The sequence below is a fragment of the Ixodes scapularis genome, unplaced genomic scaffold (genome assembly GCF_016920785.2).
Source record: "Ixodes scapularis isolate PalLabHiFi unplaced genomic scaffold, ASM1692078v2 PGA_scaffold7__128_contigs__length_106722199, whole genome shotgun sequence".
Classification (NCBI taxonomy): Eukaryota; Metazoa; Arthropoda; class Arachnida; order Ixodida; family Ixodidae; genus Ixodes; species Ixodes scapularis.
In genome coordinates, this window is record NW_024609882.1 from 54,783,013 (window position 1) to 54,800,398 (window position 17,386).

Here is a 17,386-nt window from a genome sequence, read left to right on the forward strand (position 1 = left end):
TCGCGCTTCCCCGTAAACGCAACCTGGACGCCTGTACTCTACGAGCTCTGCCATGTGCGTTTGTGGCTGTGGGTTGCGCTTTCTATTGTGTTATTTTCCGAAAGTGGAGATATGTGAAAGTGACTATGTCGCTGTTGAGAAAGTGCTCCTTCAACCTCAACTGGACCAACCCGGACATATGCACGAATGCAAGTTGGATTCGGCCCATTCCAAATCATCCAAATAGTGCTCACTGTGCAATGTGCTGCTAGAAATTCTCCCTGAGCGACATGGGGAATAGGGCGATTGCTACTCATATTAAGGGTAAGACACATCAAACTGCTATGAAATATCTGCAAAGCGTTTCCAGAGCCCAGTCGTATTTTTCAAAACTGCGACAAATGCGGACTTGCCTTCCGCGACAGCAACGGGTGTTTTTCGTCCGGTGGTAACAATAGTGCTTGTAGGGCTCCGGCAATGCGTCTAACCACTGCCACGGAAGCTCTTAGCCCCTCTGTGAAGACGTGGGTGGTGGCTTTTTATTGAAGAAGGAAGTCACAAAGGCCGGGGATCATGTGGTGCTTGAACACTATAACAACTCATGGGTCTTTCCGTTCAGCGGCAGCGTCTGCCTCGCTGTTTCCGTTGATGTTCCCCATGTGTGAGACCGCCAGAAAAATGCAGCTTGGAAAAGACAAAGTGGGATATACAATATGTTGTGGTATCGCCCACTACTTTCAAGACGAGTTACTAGCAAGCCTCTCTAACGTGCCATATCTTGTGGTTGCTTTTGACGAGTCACTGAACAAAGTAACTCGGAGAACAAATTGATGTACTGGTCGGGTGCTGGGACCAAACTCTCTGAAACAGTAAACCCGGGTCAATGCTGTATTCTAAACATCTTCTAAAGTTTGCTTTATCTAACTTACAGAAAATATTTTATGTTGTGAACAGTGTCTATCTATCATATATTGTGTTTTGGTGTCGGTAGTTGTGGGTCAGGGAATTCAATTAAAATAGTCAGGTAAAACCTAGAAAAGTCAGGGAATTTAAAAAAAAAACAATTTGGTAGACACCCTGATTATCTACCCGTTTAATAGGCCTTATGCGAAATAGCTTGGTGGTCTGACAACACTGAGAGCGTCGCCATATTGAGTTTGCCGATCGTCGTGAGAGGAAACCAACGTTACTAAAACACTCAGTTGGGAAACTCGCCGTCGAAACCTGGGCCGTTGGCATCCACCGAGACCGAGCTAAATGCGACAACAGCGCCACTCTTTGTCACTTGTCTGTACTGTGGTCACCTTGAGCGTTTTGAAAGCATGTTTTTGCGTAAAAACAAACGGAAAAGACTCTTTTTGTATGAAATTTATTGGAGTTTAGTATCAAATGATGGGCACTTGATGTTTTTATCATCTTTAGTTCGCAAGGTTTTGGGAACAATTACTATTGTTTTTATACAGCCATGCCTCAGCGGTCCTTTCGGGTAGCGCGTCCAGACCTAGGTGCATTTTAACTTCAGTATTTCGACGCGGCGCGTCCGCCGGGGCTATAGGGGTGGCACCCCTGTAACCTCTTCCGCTGTATCTGTTCTTAAAGCCAATATAGAAGTCACGTGCAGTTCCTCGAGTGGCCGCTGCGGGAGAAATGGTGTCGTTGTGTTCGTCATTAGCTCAGTGCTCAGAGACAGATTGGGGCCACTTTTTCCAAGCTGTCTCTATGGGAGTTTCCCAACTGAGTGTTTTAGTAACGTTGGAGAAAACCGAAGCCGCCCAAGCACTGGAAGCATCGGAAACACCCCGTATGGGCAGTGTGCAATGGCAGGGCCGCGGCGTTTTCCGCCTTCCGACCATACAATGTGGACAAACAGCCTGACTAACTTGCCTCCGCTATCGGATGAAACTCTCGGGGGCCTTTGCACGATGGCGACAACCTCGTCAAAGCAGCGGAGCAAGTCCTACGTCTTCGCTGTGGAAGCCTACACAGTGCCGTCTTCCGTGTGGACGAACATCTGTGATTCAAGGTACTGTGAACTATGGCCTCTTTGTTTAACATCGTAAATAGGTGCGGTGCTTAATACTTTGTAACCAAAGAGTTGCGGCTGTATGCGTATGTGTGTGTGACGAGCGCTCTGCGTGCATTTCATAGCGCGCGCGGGCGTGGTATTGGCGCGTTCACACCGGCGATGCGATCTAGTCGCGCGATAACTTTCATTGCAAAAGTGACCATTGCGGGAAAGAAAGTGACACGATTTGAGCTATCGCTACAGGCGCATTCCCACCGGCGATGTAAGCGGTGGTCACACCGGCCTTTTGCGATGCGATCTAGTCACGGAGCGGCTGTTCGGAGCGAGAGTTTTCGAGAAGCGACTCGCCAACGAAGGTGTTGGACTCGCTCATCGCGCACGCCAGTGTGACTATCTAATTTTTTTGCGATGTGATCTAGTCGCATCGCGCGACTGCTTTCATCGCAGGTGTGCACACGCCCGAGATCGGACGCATGGGCCAGTGTTTCTTGCGACGCACTGACACGCGAGTGACAGTTATCGCATTGCAATTTGCTGTTTTCATCGCCTTTCTGCACCCCCCTTCCCCCCCTCGCACACACGCACAATCACTCTAACTGTGCAAATAAAGATCTTTATGAGCCATGCGAACACTTGACGCTGTCTCGTATGCTTGGCTGCTCTAGCGTTACAGCCCATGACAAAATGCTGTATGAGGGGGAGGGTGAGAGGAGGCCCTGGCAAAATGATAGATTTTTGGGGGGGGGGGGGAAGGGGGGAAGCCGGGCCCCATGGGTTCCCCCCTGGCTACGTAAGTGATTGTAGCGTTGTTATTGGTAGAAAAGCAAAAAGTATTTTAAGTGCAGCTTGTAAATTTTTTTTTTTTTTTTTTGTTATTGTTGCAGCTTTGGGATCGTCTACGGCCAAGCGGTGTGCTACCGGAGCCAGAAAAAAACTGGTCTGCCCTACGTCGTCCTGGCGTTCAAGGCTGACAGCGGTGAAGAATCAAAATGCGCGTGCCCTGCTCGTGCAAAGGGTGCGTGCAGCCATATACTTGCTGTTCTACGGCTGTTCATTTTGTTGAAGAAAGAGGGATTTAAAGAGGCACCGCCTGAGCTCTCATGCACAGAACTTCCCCAACAATGGGGGCGCCCTCGCCGACAAGGCATCAAGCCGATGAGCGTCCAGGATGTAGACTGGAGGAGTTCTCGGGAGGGTGGCATGGAGATGGCAATGCTAGTGCAGCTCTACGATGCACGAGCTGAGAAGCAGGAGGACGAACAACAACTGCAGTCTTTTCATGCACTAGGAAGGGGCCTCGAGAACATTGGAAACTTTGACTTCGCGTCAGTTCTCCTAGCAGCACGAAGGCAGTCTGTGGAAACAAAACTCTGACCTGCCCCTGCCGGCTCTCCAATATCCTACCAGCAAGCTCAACTACCTGCAGGCTTCACAACATGGATGTCTGACAACATTGTCATGGGAGCAGGCACCATCAGCTTGGTTCCAGTACCGTCTTTCTTCAACAGAGCTTCACAGCCAACATTCCCTGGCGGGTTGAGCGCTCAAGAATTGAGCATATTGACAGTGAGTGTTGTCGATGCGGATGATGTGCCATCAAGGGTGTCATCAACAGTACTGCCAGTGTTCATGCTGTTCTGTCGAGCGGTGATAGGGTAAATCATTTTGCTGGCTGTGAACAGTGTTCCACAACAACAATGGCATAAGTAAATGCGTCTTACATGTAGTGCACAGCTCGTAAAGATAAACCACAGCCGGACTGAATGCACACTCTCTCTTACGGCCTGTGCAATGCGGCGTGATACTGCCTTTAGTACTATTGCGGACTCTGTTAGCTATAACACGGCAGCCGTGGCTGATCCCTACCCCTGCAACACATAGCAGTTGCCCTCTGAAACACCGCACCTAGTCTGTGCGCCAGAATTGTCCTTCCAGGTTAATGCCACACAAGGTCACAACCTGTAGTGAGCATGCGCAGGTGGAACAGTGGATGAGAAGAGCTGCAGCGCCTCATGCAGAACGGCATGCATGCTTCTGCAATTCCGAAGGTTGTATGAAAGCACAGGAATCCAGTCCGGCCGTGGACAAACAAACACAAGTGTTGTAACACTTCACTAGTGTCGTATTGCATGAAGCACTGAACAACATTAAAATTTTGGGTCAAAATCAGATTCCATGTTGCGATGATCAGCGTAAACATCAAAGCAAGCTTCGCTTAACACCAATTCCCACATGATGTGGGATCCACATATTTTATTCTGTCCTGCTTTGCTTTGGCGGCAAGCAACAATGTAGCTGCACGGTGTACGACCGCTCCAAAGCCAGCCTGGTCACGTGTAGCTGAATTTGCGCTTGATGCCTAAGTGAGACCAGCTGCAAAACACAAAGCTAAAATGCATCTTAAAGCCTGGAAAGACTTTGATGCACATTAATTTACTTTTTGTGGAGGTGGTAAAAAGCGTTCACAGTTCAAGAGTGAAAGGTTGTTCCAGCTATCAGTCTCAACAAGTGCAGCGATTGTAAGGTGGGCTAAATTTGCAGGTTAACATGTTGAACCAGCGAATGGCATCTGGCACGCCCCAGTGGGAGACAGGGTTAATTTAGACCACCTGGCAATTTTGGACAGCAACCCAACCCCAATCTGAGTTACACAGTGCCTTTCCGCATTAAGTCTCAGTCAAGTTGCGGGCAGCTCGGCCAATATTCAAACCCGCCGGCTGGGGATCCATATGCTAGCACTTTGCATCTGAGCCACCTAGGCGGCTAGTGTGGCAAGTGTAAAATGCTGTAACCAAAGAATGAGCTGTTAAACACTTGTATTGTCCTCTCATGGCATATTCTGTTTTTCACAGGAAATCCAGCTTTCACCAGAGGAGGCGAGAGACCTGGAGCGTAATACCAGGCAGCAGCGACACAGTCAACGCTGGAAGAAAGCACGGCTGAACAGACTAACTGCATCGCGTTTCGGATGTGTCATCACACGCAAAGAGTGGACGGAGAAGGGCCTCAAGAACCTAATTGAGCCAAAGGACCTGACACGCGTTCGTGCTGTTCAGTACGGGATAAGAAACGAAAGCATGGCCAAGGACCGGTATGTTGCTGTGATGAAGAACTATGGACACAATGTGTCAATTCAGCCCAACGGCCTATTTGTAGATCCATCATGCCCCTGGCTAGGTGCAACGCCCGACGGACTAGTCTATGACCCAGAAGAGCTGTCGTACGGTATTCTAGAAGTCAAGTGCCCACATTCTCTCAAAGACAGTGAGCCAGACTATGCAAAGAAACAAAAGTTTTCTCTAGTTTTTGGAGAGAATGACAAGCCACAGCTAGACAGAGACCACGATCACTATGCCCAGGTTGTGGGGCAGATGGCTCTGACTGGCTGTTTGTGGGGAGACTACGTTGCTTGCTCGGAGAAATGGATCGGCGTCGACCGTATTCGATTTGATCAAAATGAATGGCTCGAAATGCGCAAAAAGCTGGACAGCTTTTTCTTTGCGTACAACCTTCCCTATCTTGTCAGGAGGCAGGACACGTGCTAGTGTCTAAAACAAAAGGCAATGGGTAAAAGCCACTTGGAGAGTGGAAATGCTTTCCTCACATTCCTAAGTAGCACACTTGACCGGCGTAAGCTAGAGCCATACCTGGCCCAAGCTTGCGCCGGTCAAGTGTCCTACTTGGGTTATGTACACATTGCGACATTGTTAGCGCAAACACAACATAACTGCATTTTCTCATTTACTTCGAACGAGTATTAGTGGGGTGCAAAATTTTACCGCCTACATTATAGCCCTAAATGATCCCTTTCCATTAAATAAAAACTAATTACACTAGCTGTTTCGATTTCAAAAGAAAAAAAAAACGTGATAGCTTTTTTGCGCTAACAACGTCGCACTCTGTACGGCACCATACATTTCAGCACTATCGTTATGGACTGTAAAGGTGCCCTGGTGTTGCGGTGTAGGTGGAACCTTACGGATTGCTGTGTTTGCAGTAGTTATTGCTTTCCAACGTTCATTTCCAAGCTGTCTAGTGAGAGGTGTTAGTGCTAAAGATGTTGAGTTACATACATTTCTGGATCTGCATGTTGGTGATATTCACTAGTCGCAGCTACTGCTGTAATGAGCAGACACTACTGCTGAACTGAAAGTGACATTTTGTACTAAATTTTATTTTGTTCACATTCAATATGGAACCGACAGATAAAGAAGAATCAGGAGCGCCATATTTATCTCTACTTTAAACACCGGTTCATTCGCACAGACTTCTTTCCATTTTAGTTTGTAATAACAGGTTTGCAATGTTCCAACATTATTTGTGTGACTGCTTGTGTGAATATACCATGTCTGCCTCATGCCAGTTTCAAGCACCCTGTCGCAAAATAAAGTGTTACTGTAGATTCTACACCAACTCGTTTGTAAATAAACCCGTTTGCTCACAGCAGCTGTGGGCACCGCGCACGTGCAGAGGCCTGTTTACGAACAAGCTACACATATACGCATGCTCCGTTGCGAGGCCAGTGTTGCCGAATGGATGCGACATCGGAGACGTGAATTTTTGTATATGGTGGGAACGAAAAAGATGGGCAATACAAAAGCTTCAGAATTTATGCAGTTTTAATATCTTGTCAAGCTTTGGCACAGCATGCTATCGCACTACTCTGCAACTGCTACGGTGACCACATTCTAGAAACAAAAACGCATTCAATGCAACTGTTTTCCCCCAAAAAATGCACAAGCATGGTGTCCAGGATAAGGATTTTTACTGCGAGGGAGAGATAGGGGTGATACTACGTCACACAACAAGAAGGTTATTTTGTGAAAGCCCACAGGCTAATAATATATGTATGGCCTCCATACTTGTCACTACTCAGTCCACCATTTCAGGCATGCTACCCAAATGCTGAATAAGCGAGCACTGAAAATTGCTGAGGATTGCTGCCACAGTCCAAATTTGGTTAATCAGTGGAGCCAAGGTAAGAGGTATGGGCCGATCAAAAATGTGATACGCCTTTATCCTTTGTATCCTTCGCTCCACATGTATTCGCAGTGAGGCAATCTCTTTGATTTCTTCGACTTGACTGGGCGAGAATGTGCGGCCCTTCAAAAATGGGGGCAAGTTCAGCTTCACACCTCTTTTTTCCAAAAGGTCGTGGATGCGAAACCCTTTATCCGCCATTACGGCATCACCAGCATCAAACTCTAAGTCTAGAAATCCACACCTTATTACACATTCTCTGTCTGAACTTGAGCCTGTAAAAAGCTCCGAAACAAAAGCTACAAGCCCGTTCGGAGAGACACCAATAAGGCCCTTGAATGTGTTTGTGGACTTGTATGACGAATAGGTAGATGACTGGAGAGACAAAGAAGAGGGCACCTCACACTTAATTTCAGTGGCATCCAAAATTACTCGTGTCGACGCATACTTTTCAGCAATCTCTGGTGGCATGGTCGCATCAACTGTTTCCCTAGGCGCCCACAGAGGCAACACGCTTAGTTTGGCATACAGAAAGTTCATCCACGATTTGCAAATTCTTGAGACTGTCGATTGTGCGATAAAAAATCTATGAGCTAAATCTGCCTCAAATAGACCAAGGCGTAGCCGAACAAGAACTAAGAATAGTTCGTTTTCGGTGCTCAGCTTTCGTTTACGCCCCTTCAATGATCAGCTGTTCCGCTGCTGCTCTCTGCACGTAAAACGTTGCAGCCACCATCCCCGGGGTTGATGTAAAGAAGCAATTCAACAAAGTGTTTGTAACTTGGAAGGCCGGTATAGAACATAACGTCTTCATCACTGTCCTTGAATCGTTGGATGGTAAATGGAGAAGCGTCTTCTTTTTCTTGAGCAAGTTGGCAATCAAGAGAGAGCTTCTCTGCTTGCAGTTCCCGAATTGTTTCTCTTGCCATTTCCAACTGATGTCGGAGAAGTCCACACTCATCTTGAAGCCTTCCAATTTCTTTGTTCAAGCCTTGAATGATGCTTGCCAGACGTGCACTGTCTGTTGCAGGCAATGTGCTGTGGTCAGTAGGCTCCAGTGGGTTTTCAGCCACAGCCTGCACTTCATTTGTGCAACACACCGCTGGATCATCCTGCATAGTGTTGTCTATTTGTTGGGATCTTGGCGCTGGTGCATTAGCCTTTAGCTGTGGCGGTGCACGCTTTTTTGGAGGCTTTCGCGCTGTTTTCTTTTTGGAAAAGGAGAAAACGGATGGCACTGCCGTATCACGAAGGAGCTTTCGGCCACTCACAACGCTGGGTATGTAGTCACTTTCATGAAAGTGTTTCGAGCACAGCTTCGTCCACTTGCTTACTTGAAACTCAAGGCCTTCATCCCTTCTGATCGCGACAATCCATTTTTTGTAGACCATAGGATCTTTAGGGAAGCGATGGAAGGATACCTACAAGGAAAAAGCAGAAGGAAAGTTTAATGAAATATTTCAAGCAGGGCTCACTTTCACTCTGGCTCACAAATAGCCAAGCATAGTTGCGAATCAACAGCAGCGTTCGTGAATGAATGCGCGCAAATGCCATCGCAAATGTGTTGAAGTAACCCCACAGGCAACGTAAGCTGAAACGCTCGATTCGCCTTTAGTCTACGTATGCGGTTTCCACAAGCTCCATACTTTCTCAATTTGTCAAATAGTTCAAAGTGCGGCGTCTTACCTATGCATTTCATATCTAGTTAGAACCACAGCTGTATGAAAAACTGGCAGGTAGGCAAAGGAAGCACGAAGGGCTGTTTCAGCTCACGTCCACGATTGCAGAGTTGGGTACGGTCTTGCGCGATCGCGCGGTTCGGCCGGTCCCTCAGAGGCCAAGGGCCCACGGCAAACATCTATGTCTCTATGAAGGGGCGATAAACAGCAAGGAACCGCGACACGTTCCCCTCGCCCAGCTTAATCCTTCCTCGTCGGCCTCTGTGACCGCCTCCAGATCGCTCCTGCCACCGAACTTGCATAGTAGTAGTTTTCATATACAGAACACAGTAATTAAAAATCTGTATTGTTCTTTACTACACTTTGCGAGTGTAGTTGCTTTGACAAAGCGAGGGCTGGTCTGTCGGAAACATCTAATCCAGCCGCAACGTCGCCCGGCACGCAGAAAACATCGACTACTTTTTATGGCATTTCATTTCAGTAAAAAGCCGCTACTCGGCCTGTACGTTAATCCAGTTAGGCAGACTCCAAGTTACCGTGCAAAGAGAACGCCCCGCGCACCGTACAAGACCCTCGATCAGCGTGCTTGCAAACACTCGGTCCGGACAAGAGCAGTATGAAGCGACTTCACGCACCGCTTCTTCGGCACTTTCCGTCTGCTTCGTTTACCGCTAAGAAAGCAAACTTTGTGCCACATACCTTATTTCCATTGCTGTCCTTGATTCCTCGCTGTTTGCACAACGGCGCGCAGCAGTGTACAGGCATTTTGCCAGTAACGAACGGAACGGTCTCACAGCACGCAAACCAGACCGGCTCCGCTTCTCGCCAACATCAAAATGGCGGACAGGCTTCTTTTTGCATTCACCAGATGGCGCAGCTAATTTCGCATAAGGCCTATTTCCGTGTCATAACCCCTTTAAGGTAAGATTCATTCTTCAAACATTTTTTTTTAGAGCGCAGCTCTTAGCACTTGATTCCCGGCTTGAGCGGTGTCGGCGTCGCCGTCGGCGTAATTGCGCGGTGCATGATGGGTAAATTTCCCCGCTAAATTTAGTGGAAAATTTTCCCCGCTAAATTTAGCGAAAAATTTTCCGCGCCAAATCTAGCGGAAAAAATTCCCCGCTAAATTTAACGGAAAAAAATATAGCGGAAAAAATTCCCCGCTAAACTTAGCAGAAAAAATTCCGGGCTAAATTTAGCGGAAAACTTTCCCCCGCTAAATTTAGCAGGAAAGATTCCCTGCTAAATTTAGCGGGGAAAATTTTCCGCTATATTTAATTGGTGGATTCACTGATCTCAATGACAATTGCTGGATCGCGCTTGCTGCTCCCGCAAGTGAAGCCACCGGACGCAACCCCGCTGGGATACGATTTCCCATTTTGCTAGCCTTTTGCTGCGGTTTTCCAGCGTGCTGTGGACACGTTTTCTACTCGTTCGTCGTCATTCGCCGAAGAAGTTTTTTGAAGACTGTGTATTGTTGAGACTTGCCGTCCTGAACACGTGGAAATTTTTCCGAAAGTGCAGTGTCGCAGGAAAAAGGCACAACGCGTCGAAAGGAAGGGCTGGCGGCGTGTTCAAAGCTTCCTTGGCACGCCGAAGTGCCGTGCCTCTGTGCCTTCGCACGCTTGGATACCGACCAAGAATCGACGCCGTGTGGATGTGTTTTGCGAGTGCAATGTGTGTGAAGCCGTATCAGAAGGTACAACTCGTCGAAAACAAGTGTCGCCGGTGTCGCGGCGTGATCAAAGCTTCCTTGGCACGCCGAGTGATGCATCTTTGTGCCTTTGCACGCTTGGATACCGGTCAAGAGTTGACGCCGCGCCAAAGTTTTGAGCGTGTGTCGCGCGTAGAAGCCTTTAGATCATTTATATATATCGGCCACGGAGTTCTGGATCGTCCAGCTGTTCCGGTGAGTTGCTATCACTAAAAGGGAGAGATCTGTACGTGTTCTTATGTACTATATTAACCATGGCTATGTCCCAAATCTACCCTAATAGATTCCGTGGGAGCACGAATAGGGCAACGTTGTGGAACCAGGGGGGTTTTCGAAAGCAAAAGTACAAGACGGCGAGAATGAAAATCTTTGAAGCGCGGCCGATATGGTCGTGTGCAATCTGCTGACCAATTACAATTAGGCAAGCCGCGCTCAAACGTCAAGTGCAATTAAGTAGGTTGATAATAAGCCAGCACTGATCAGTGATGAGGAGCTGTTGTGCACGGTATTGTGTAAATCGTCTAAGGACTAAAAAAAGACGTACCTTCCCCACATCTTCCGTCGCTAGTGGACGCTGGATTAAGCTCGTTCCTAAACCACGAGGGGAAAAGACGCTGATCCAGAGGCACGAACAGCTTCACGCACATTGCACTCGCTAGACACATACACACGGCGTCGGTTCTTGGTCGGTATCCAAGCGTGCGAAGGCACAGAGACACGGCACTTCGGCGTGCCAAGGAAGCTTTGAACACGCCGCCAGCCCTTCCTTTCGACGCGTTGTGCCTTTTTCCTGCGACACTGCACTTTCGTAAAATTTTCCACGTGTTCACAACGGCAAGTCTCAACAATACACAGAGTCTTCAAAAGACTTCTTCGGCGAATGACGACGAACGAGTAGAAAACGTGACCACAGCACGCTGGAAAACCGCAGCAAAGGCTAGCAAAAACGGCAAATCGTATCCCAAGCGAGTGAAGTCCGGTGGCTTCACTTGCGCTGCAGCGAACAAGCGGGGAAGCGCGATCCAGCAATTGTCATAGAGATCAGTGGGTGGATTTTTCCCACTAAATTTAGCAAAAAAATTTCCCGGCTAAATTTAGCGTAGAATTTTTTCCACTAAGTATAGCGGTAAATTTTCCCCTAAATGGGGGGCGAGCAGTAAAGGAGAAGGGGCATAGCCCCCTCTCCGTACCTTCCCCTCCTCCTCCTCAAAAGCTGCGCTCTAATTTGGCATTACAGGGCATTGCAAACGGTTTTCAATTTTTTAGTAACTATTGTAAGTAGAATTCTCCCTGACAAAATCCTTGTCTAAAAAAAATTGTTTTTTTTAATTTTATTTATACTTATTACAAAGGTAATTACTAATTAGCAATATTGCCACACGCGTTGCCGAGCGAGCGGTTAACGGCCACTCGGCCACGAGCGGATAACCACTCGTGGCCGAGTGGTTATCGCGCTTGGCTTGCGTGCAGAGGCCCTGGGTTTGATTCCTGAAAATGACGCTTCTTTTGTTTATTAATGCAAAAGCATTTAGTGTGTCATGGAGCGAGCTGACGTCATCAGTCTGAAGCGCGAAAATGGCAGATAGTTTCCTTCGGTTTCATTGGCTGTCGCGCATCGACGGGGCTTCCGTTGGCCGCTGCGCTCGTCAGTTTCCACAACCGCTCACCCCATGGCGCTGCATGTCCATCAGCGTCCCGTAAACGGAGCATCCAAGGTCAGCGTGCCCAGAGGAGCACGTGTGCTGACCGGCGACTAAAAGTACTCGGCAGACGAAAAAGGGAGCGGACGAGTGGCTTGCATGCTTTCACATTCACGACTCATAAGGAATGCTTAGGTGTACCTCAATTTTTTATTCTCTCAATTTAGCAGTCTCGTAAGTTTGAGAACCTTGTCTTTTCATTGAGGTACAAATGGTCTACGTAGCAAATCTTCTACGCCGAATATTCCACAAACCCACGCGGGTACATAAGGGACTCCGCATGGCGAGTGGAGTCAGTCTCGCCCCAGCGTTCAATCCTTCTGTTTCGTCACCATCAATGCTAGCCTTTCTCTATTTTGTTTTGGGCGCAAGTTCGCCCCATTAAACGTTTAGTTTGTTTCAGTTTTCGTCGCCTCATCAAATGTCACTCGGGACAATATGCTCCAGCATAAGCAAACGTGGGTAAATGAGACCGTAGGGCTAGATTTTCTACATCACCTGTCTGAGGCCAGCATGGATTTGGCACAAGTGCTGCATCATCATTCGGCTGGCACTCGTGTACGATCGGGGAAGACTCGAGTTCCGCCTGAATGCTGACGCACCTTGCGTTCAATCTCCGATGGTGCTAGCCACCGGTAGGTGATGTGGAAAACCCAGCACTATGGCCTTGTTCCGAGTTGCTCATGCCAGTAGGTGAGAATTCGGCTCTGCACGCAAATGAACAGAGTAGAATGTGTTGTTCCTACACTTCGTTCCACCTCAATTCTTGATGGAGCCGACGCTCTGAGCTGTTAAGACCAATTAACAGCTTCAGAAGCGCACCATTGTGGTTTTTTGCATGTTTCTGTATGCATTCTTTCATCGCTGAGCCAATGAAACAGAAAAGGCCCTGTGGTTTTCACTTTTGATGCCATTGGCACCTGGACCTCAGATGCGTTCGAGGCACCATAGTGAAGGGGTATGTTTTGTCGCTGGATTCAAATGCGTAGTGTAGCTTGAACTGTAATTTACTTGCAACTTTGGCATTGTATTCCTGGTTAGTGAGTCTTCTGGGCCTGAAAACCCACCTCTTGATCTCAAAAAAAAAAAAAAAAGTATGTCAGTTAGGTACTTGTTTGGAGTTTAAAAGCATACTTCAGTGAAGAACGTTTAGGATGGCATCTTCAGAAGAACGGTGTGGTCGTTAACCTTCACCGAGGAAAGGTGGCGGCAAGTTAAGCTCACTTCAACCCTCTCCTTTTCTTTTATCAATGTATGTGCGATAGAGGTATGTGCATGTATAAAATATTTTATAGAGAATTGAATTTGAATATTAATATTGGACCATGAATTGAATTTCATTTCAAACACAAATATTTTACATTTATATGCATTGAGCCCAAAGAATTTGCTCATGTATAATCCAGGAACCACATTTGACTCAACCCTCAGGCATGATCAGCAGGATTACCTCGGCAAGCTTTGCAAGGGAATAGCTGAAAAAAAAAGTCTGCTTCTAATTCTAATATTACAAGCATATGAAGCTTCTCGCTCAGTGGCGTTGTCTGCAGGTATACTTGTGTCCTAGTTGTGCCTCTATATATGTTTGTGCAAGATGCATATAAGTTTGGATGAATTCAATCTCGTTTCATGTGCCCTTAAAGGGGCCCTGCAAGCTCTTTTTTACTGGTTTTTAATTTGCACTAAACCTGAGCACACTGACTGTAGTAACTTAATGTAACTTTTCTTGAATTTCGCTTTATTTTAGTAGTTATAGGCAAATTAAAATTACAAAAACAAGCAAAAAATAACTTCCCTCATGACGTCCTTTGTTGCTTGAGAGCGGCCGTGAACTAGAGGAAAAGTAGTGAGCTCAGTGAGTGCTCACGGCTGCCGCACTCCGTGTTGACGGCGCGAGAGGGTGCCACTAAGGCGTGTTCTGGATAGGCTGTATACAGCGGGCAGCCAGAGCGGCTCTCATTGCATTTGCTGCGCGATTAAACACTAATTCGGTATGACACTTCATTGGCCACAAATGACAGCAAACACGGGGTAAAGATCAGTTCAGAATGGGAGTCACTTCGTGCTGCCGTAGCGCGAAATGGCCAAAACGCAAGACAAAGCTACTCGCTGAAGGCCTTCGGAACGCTCGGAGCCGGTCGGATCCTCCAGTCCGTAAACGACCGCAACGCCGCCGCGTACATCCGGGACCTTTCCGTGTCGGCTCCTGATCCCACTACTCTTTTCTAATATGCACCGCCTTTTCCACCACTTGGTGGCGGGTATGTTGACGGGTCATTTCTTGTTTCCGTACTTTATGAACTGCATTCGTTTCTTTTCTGATCTAAAATACTGAACAAAAACTACTTTTAGAAATAATTGAAACGGTTCGCGCCACCTATATTTTGTATTTCGACTAAAAAAAAGCTTTTAGCGGCTCTGACCAGTAGTAAGCCAAGGACCAAAGACGTCACATTTTGCGCGCTTTCAGTACCACGGGTCGCCTCCGTCGGTGGAGGAGGTTTCCGCGTCGTCCGGTTAAAATATGATACACTGATATTTGGTTACTCTCCGTGTCCGCTGGCTTGCCCGAACCCCAAGAGACGTGGAAACCACAAAAAAGGTAGACGCTTAAATATGATTGTAGGGCCCCTTTAAGGGAGTACTCCATTAATTTTTTGAGCTACCCCAACTAACAATATTCTCGGAATCACCGGCCTTTGCTCTTTCCGGTATGCTATTTCGTATCGTGAAATTCAGAATAGTTAATGTAATCTCGGCAAATGAAAATACCTCCAAAGCCAACATCCAAATATACCCGTGCTTTCCAGTGGCGAGACGTCGGGGAAGGCAGGCTTGCAGGTCGAGCGGGCAGCCTAACTCGGGTGCTGGAGTGAGCTTTTATAGCGTTCATTTGACACCATGAAACTGCTTGTTATCAGCTGGCAACAAAGTCTACAGTTCAAAGAGCGAACTTTGGACCAAAATTGTTAGGTCTATAAGTTCACAAAAAAATTACTTTGGCCCAATATTTGGGTTACCGTTTCAGCAATGTTTGTTTCTGTGTTTAGCAAATTTTCAGGCAAATCGGGGATTGTGAAAAAAACAACGGAGTACCTCTTTTATGCCAGCCCAAGAAAACCATTCACGTCATACTGACACAAACGTTTCGGCGCACTCGCTTTGCGAAGAAGCCTGAATGCACACTTTTGTGAACACGAAAAATTATAACGACTACATCAAGATGTCCGCAGTTCTGCATCGAGGCAGACCAAGAGGTGCAAAGAATCGCCGTCATCGACATAATGATGTGCGCTAGGTGAACGCATTGATGTATACCAAGTCTCTAGTGCTGAATCTTCTAAATAACCTGCCAGAGGCAAGCATGGGACACAAGTTGGACATGGGTTCTGTGTCAGCATTTGGCTGAGACTTGTGTTCATCTAGTAAGAGCATGAATTCCAGCTGAATGCTGATGCAGCACTTATGTCCAATCTGTGCTCTTTGAGGGCTTTCGATAGGCGAGAAAGAAAATTCAGCATTATGACCCTGTTCTCTATGAAGTGTTGACTGACTTCAGCGTTTTCACCTTTCAAAGTAGCTAGCTGCCCAGCTTACAGAATTGCGTTCAATAAACCCGAAGACTGCCCGCCATGCCCCTCAGAACGAGCTTGTTGCTTTTGTCTATGTAGTAGAAATTGTTCACAGGCAATGGGAAGGAGCTGAGCTAGTTGGTTTCCACAATCTAAGTTTGTTCACAGGGTTCTGTGGGACCACTACAGTATCCCTCACTGCATGAGAAGTTAATTTCTTTTCTCGAGGGTGAACGTCTGTTGCTAGCTGAGGAATTAGACGCAATCACTGAAGACGTTCCAAGCTGTCATTGCTAGCAATTGACTCTACCCAATTGCCAGCAAGTAGTGTTGTGCGAATAGTCGAATTTTTGAACAGCTGGTAGCCACGAAAGATACGGTGGCACACAATGAAGAATTGGTACAAGCAATGTCTGAAAGCTACGATAAAGTATTAAAAAAGATGTCTGAACAAGACAACGAGAGTAAGGATCTAAAGAAAAGGGTAAACAAACTCGAACAGGAGCGAAGGACTGACAATACTGCCCAAATAAAGCAATATACTGGCAAATGAACAACCTACAAATGCACACGCTTGTTGAAACCCTAAATGAGATTCCAGTTGAAACAGTCGCTGACCATACAGAAGTGCCAAGGCTAACAAGTAACAAACAGCCTAGAGGGCGTCCACAGTGTTCCGTATAAGACTAAGCATCCTCCAATGGTGATTGTGTGCTTCGTAAATCAAAGAGCGAAACGCATGGCTTGTAAACAAGCACAAATTGAGGGGCAGATACGGTGCAGGTAAGGTGCATCTGGAAGAGAACAATACCATACTAAACAGGAAGTTGTTCTACGATGTCAGAATGGAGGCACAGTTCCTCAGCTACAAGAAAAATGTTCATAGAGAGTAAAAAGGAAGGCAAGGCAAACTGCCACAGAACTGTCAAATATTATAGCAGAATACTCAAATGCAATTGCACTACCCACCATGATCTGTTTAAATGGCGCCTCGTTAATCAACTTACCGAGAAATACCGCAGAAGGGCCCACTTCGTTCCAAGCGCCCAGTATTAACATGTCCCAAACCTGGGAATTTGGACCGGATAAACACTCAAGTCTAGATTAACCCAGTTTTCAGTGAAAGTTGGGTGTGTGCTCCCCCAGTATTTTATGGTATGTATAACAAATACACATGATACAGACACTATACAACTGGGCTCCTTTCAAAGGATATTAGTGAACACCTTCGTATATTTGGCCGAACTACCTAGATTAAAACGAGGGTAAGTAAAAAAAATTGGTTTCCCTATCATAAAATAAATGAGGAGCCTCGAACTCCTCAATTCTGATTGACAGTACTAGCAGCTTATACGAGGGAACAAACCCTGGTGTTGCATTTATTCTTCTCGAAGATCTTTTAAAACTGTTAGGACGATGCATTCCCCCTTGTACAATCAGCAAAAATTGCAGAAAAAAAATAAGAAAGCTGTGGATAACTAAATGTCTTTCTAAAGAAATAAATACAAAAACATTGAAATGTACAATAATCGTCAAAACACGATGCCAAAAATTTATGAACCAGTTTACACGAGTTAGAAACAAATTAATAGCAGATGTAGTCGAATCTCGTTACTTCGAACTCGAGAGGGAGTGAAAATTTGCTTGAATAAAGCAAAGTTTGAATTAATTGGAGTGTTCTCTTATAGAGATGCATAGGATGGGACCTACATGTTAGTCTGAATTATCCGCAAGTT

The 17,386-nt window shown here is 46.6% G+C and overlaps 2 pseudogenes; one reads left to right on the top strand and one right to left on the bottom strand.

The window, feature by feature from the left end:
- Window positions 1-1,727: 1,727 nt before the first annotated feature.
- LOC115329426 lies at window positions 1,728-6,414 on the top strand (annotated as a pseudogene).
- A 463-nt stretch (window positions 6,415-6,877) lies between these two features.
- LOC115329429 lies at window positions 6,878-8,310 on the bottom strand (annotated as a pseudogene).
- Window positions 8,311-17,386: the final 9,076 nt, after the last annotated feature.